We start from the raw sequence: 4,702 nt of genomic DNA, 5'->3' as shown, positions 1-4,702 counted from the left end.
TGAGCTACACCAGCCAGGGCTCTTATAGCCATAGAAAGAGGAGATTATCCAAATCTCTTTGTGTGTCTCCTACATAGTAGCTGTCTCTCTTTGCCTCCCCCACCTGAAGTGATAGGGAGGAAGTGAGTGAGAGCAATCATGGCAGAGAGCAGTGTTTTTCAAATTGGGTTTTCTAAAAAACATAATTCCAGGAGAAGTTACAGGGCGTTATGAAGAAAAGAGCTCAGAAAAGTTGGAAAGTGCTGCATTAAATAAAACACATAATCATCCTAAATTGTGCTAAACTATAGGGTTTTCTATAGCCTTTTGGTGTTGACAGAGATGAGGAGTTCTCTCAGAACTGGGAGTGGAAGATACATAACATTTCCCAAGCACCCAGGACACCATGCTGTTTGGACAACCCTGGTGTGAAAGAAAGAATATAGGCCAGGGTCTCTAGAGTCCTGTTCTTTTCTTAGTTTGCCACTGACATGTTTTATGACCTTCGACAAATCCAAAATTTGACCATTGGTAACATAAACAGGGACATGTTTGAGATGGGGCTTGAAGGGTGCATAGGATTTTGATATGAGGAGCAAAGACATTCTAGGTGAAGACAGTTGAATGGGCAAAGTACAAGGCACTTTCCAGGGACAGGAAACCCCATCATTCTGGCCTCTGTTTCGTAACAACTCTGCTCTCTGAGTAGGAAAGACAACGGGCATGTTTACTTCTGAGAGGCAGACTTTCACCAAGTTCTTACTACTTCTGTTTCAATGCCCAGAAATCCACCTGTCTTTTCCTAAGTGTTCCTGCCCACATAGGTAGACCACATCATAAAAATTTGTATTTGAAATAAGAAACCTCACTACTTCAGTCTCTTTGACAGCCAGACTTTGGGCTTATGGAGAAATTACAAATGAATGTCTTTAAAATCCAGTGAAGAATTTTTATGATCCGTTACTTGAATGGCAGGTCTAGAATATTCATTCATGGTTTATTTTTACTAATTGTAGAATATATCCAGGCAAACTTCTTAGAAAGGTATTTATTTTATTATGAAAAAAAAAGAACATAAACCAGAACGTTATTTAGACTGCTAATTATGAAATAAATTTCCCGGGTAAAAAAATCTTGAATTTACAGAGGACCTGCAAGTCAATTCCCCCCAGTTTCCTCTCCTTGGTGCCTGGCACTGTGGGGGACAGGGGAGGTACAGAAATGGGTAACACAGGACCTGTGCTGTCAAGGAGTCCACAGTCTGTGGGGAGACAGCCTAGAACCCAGCTAAAGATAGTAACAGGGTCCTCAAAGCTGTGTTAGTGTCCATGAAATAAAACCTAGAGATCCCAAAGGAAAAAGGTGACTGTCTCCTAGGGGAGAGGCAGACAACTTCAGAGCAATGATGTTTAAAGTGCCTTATAAAGCTAAAAATGGTTTTGTCTCTGAAAGGAAGGACATAAAGGCGTTATTTACTCCAAGAAGCCTTCTCTGACCTCCATAACTAAATCAGTTTCTTCTACTATTACGCTCATAAACAATATCCTCCCCCAACTCAGTGTCAGATGTATAACCTTTGACTTTTCCATTTCTTTATAACATTTTATAGTTAATATCTGTCAAGTTAATCTAGTTAATGTTAGACTACATGTCTATGAGAATGGAGACTATGTTTTTCTTTCTTTTTTTTCACTACCCAGAACATAGGTCATAGAAGGAGCTCACTAAATGTTTGTTGAATGAATGAACAACGTGAGTAAAGACGAAGAAGCAGGAGATAAGGGCATTTGGGGAGAATGAAGAGTTGTTCATTTACATGGCTGGAGTAGGATGCAGAGTTGGGCATGAGACTAGAAAAAACTTGAGCAAAAATTTATTAGCTGTCAGTTAGAGTAACCAGATGAAAGTGCGAGTCAACCAGCATTTCTAAATAGCTGGTTGAACTCTTCCTTCTCTCACTACTCCTCTCCAGGTAATCTGTTGTTTTGAATGTAGTGTTTAAAAGTCATTCCTTACCCTAAAGCCAGGGGAGCAGAACTCTCTGTTCTTTTTTTTTTTTTTTTTTATTAACTTCTTTTTGATTCAGAGACATCTCATTCTGTATACTCACTCAAAGTGAAGAGGAACTTTCAGGAAACAAAATTCTTTTCAACCTTCAAAGTGAAGTTCACGTACTGCCCCATGGAATCCTTGAACCTCAGAACTAGAAGGGATGTGAGCTGAAGAACCTGAGGCTCAGGTTGAGGAAATGACTTGTTGGAGGTCACACAACAAGGAAGGAGCAAAGCTGGGACTGGAATCCAGATGTGTCTGACTCTATCCCCTGTCATCCTTCTCTACTTTTCTGAAACCACTTGTCTTTCATTTGGCAAACTTCTGCACTTCCAGGCTTCCTGCCCCAGAAGAGTTTCCTGTTTCACCTCCAAAGCCATCAGCAGCCCTTAGGCCCCTGCCAAACATCTGGCACTTGACAGGGATGTTCCCTGCTTCCCCCTCTCTGCAGGGTGCTGAAGGGGGTGGGTCAGGAATTATGCCTTGATTCTGTCCAGCCAAGCAGAGTGTAAATAAACAGGAGCAGGAAAGCACATGTGTAGCTGGATAGTGGACGTTAGGCATTTCTCTCTGTGCGGCTATCTGCAGGAGAGCCTCGCCGCTCATCTCCGTAGGTGCCTCAGACCTCGCCTCTCTCCTTGGTGGGGAGTCCTTGAGACTGCTGCTCTCTGTACCCTCAATTTCCACTCTTCATCAACCTTCTTTTAACTCTCTGAAGTGCTTATGTGTCCCATGACATGCCATGTTCCATCATATGCCACATTGTTATTCTTGCTATGTCCTTGTGATACAGGGTGCAGCGGGGGGGGGGGGGGGGGGCAAAAAAGATTTGGAATGGTGTCCAGAATTCAAAGTGTATAGGAATATTGGAGAGACATATAAGATGTCCTCTCCCCTCCCCCCAGGGGGAAGAAACGAATGGAGCCAGGCCATTGAGAGCTGTTTTGCATAGCAACAGTTTTGCAGCTAACCTCTGGAATGATTATTTAACGTATCTATAACCTTTAACTGGTTTCATAGATATGTTAAATAGCTGTGGCCAAGTTTTGAGCCAGGGAGAAGGGAGTGGCTGCTACCCAGGAGGTAACTAAGGGCTGGGCCCCTGAGTGAGAGTGCTGGTGTGAGAGCTTGGAAAAGATGGGCTCCAGGACATGAGGCGATAACTGCCCAGGTGAAAGGGAAAACCATGCAGCTTTGCCAGAATGGAGATCCCTGCAGCCAGGTGAAGAAGAAAGCCACATGCTTTTGGTGGAGTGCGAACACCTGCAGCTTTGGTAGAAGTGCTCCCTTTGGCCGCGTGGCCTGGAAAGCAGGAGAGACTTTGACCGGAACTTGGTAGAAAGAACTCTTGCTAGTGGACCGTGAGAAGGTGTCACATGATTGGATTAACGAGAGATCCTGCCTACACAGTGACACAGCTGACGGTGCCAGCGGCCTGAAACACAGACGTGTGCTCTTTTCCTGATTTACGGTACCTGAAGTTGGGACAGTGGGAGAGGGGAGCGCTGTGTGGGTGTAGGTGTATACCCTAAAGGACTTTGCTATTTTGGTGGAGGTGTCAGGCCTGAATAGCATTAAATAAACATTTTGTTTCCTTTTCACAAATCTCTGGCATTGAGAGATGTCTTTCCAATTGGCGGTGGACAGAAGAGCCCAGTAGATTTTAGTATTATGACCTTGGGAAGGGCCCCTGTTATGTAGCAATTTTGGGCATCCCTAGGTGGGCCAAATATTGTATTGCCCCCCCTCCCTGGGACCTCTTGTTCGGTAACACTTGGTTGGGAACTCTTTCTCTTGATCTGTGGACCTTTAAGAAAGCTAAGTTCAGGAGAAACTTCCTCTGTGAAGCATCCTTGATTCCTTCAAACTTAAGGGCTTCTTCACCTGTTCTCATTTTGCATGTTCAATCACTTTATACTTCTATGACAGCATTTACCTTATTAGGTTATACTTGTCCATCTTCCCCATCAAGACTGTAATAGCTCATTCTTGTGGACCTCAGCGGGTCTACTCTTCTGCTACATGTCCCAAGCATCTGAGGTGTCAGCAAGCAATATTATGGATCAGGTAATGCAGTTTGTTGAGCCAAGTCGGCAGTCTATGAAGGATTCAATTTGACTGGTTAAAAGATGCACCAAACCTGGTCTTAAAGAATTCAGAAGATTGCCATGGCAATATCAATAGGATTTGCTATAATGGGGTTCATTGGCTTTTTTGTGAAATCGATCCATATCCCTATCAATAACATTATTGTTGGTGGCTGAATACCTTTCTAGATGAGGGGTTTTTGTTTTGGTTATTGGTTTTGAGTGAGGTTTTGAGAAGCTCATTGAGTAAAATATTGCCTACATATTTTGTATTCTTCTTTCATTTTTTCTTCCAAGATGTTTTTATTTCTAAATTAAAATAATTTCAAAAAAGGATACAATAGCTAACATTAATAACTACCACTTACTAAGCACTGACAGTGTTAGGAAATAGCACACATATTGCCGTAGTTAACCTTTGGGATTCGGTGTTCTAATCTGGTGGCACTCAGAGCAAAGCCTGATACAGGAGATCCCAAGAAAGAGTCGTGAGGCCACAGAGAGAGGGAGACAGGAAGGAGGAAAAGGCAAAATAAGAATGTGTTTTGGGGTCACCGCTGTAGGCAATGGGGGTTCCATTTGGT

General features: G+C 43.0%; 1 pseudogene; it reads left to right on the top strand.

The window, feature by feature from the left end:
- Positions 1–4,053: 4,053 nt before the first annotated feature.
- On the top strand, positions 4,054–4,295 carry LOC119055710 (protein transport protein Sec61 subunit gamma-like; annotated as a pseudogene).
- The last annotated feature ends 407 nt before the right edge of the window (positions 4,296–4,702 follow it).

This window comes from Artibeus jamaicensis, unplaced genomic scaffold (assembly GCF_021234435.1).
Source record: "Artibeus jamaicensis isolate MK-2021 breed Jamaican fruit bat unplaced genomic scaffold, CSHL_Jam_final scaffold_1019, whole genome shotgun sequence".
Taxonomy (NCBI): Eukaryota; Metazoa; Chordata; class Mammalia; order Chiroptera; family Phyllostomidae; genus Artibeus; species Artibeus jamaicensis.
This window is presented reverse-complemented; position numbering and strand designations above follow the sequence as displayed.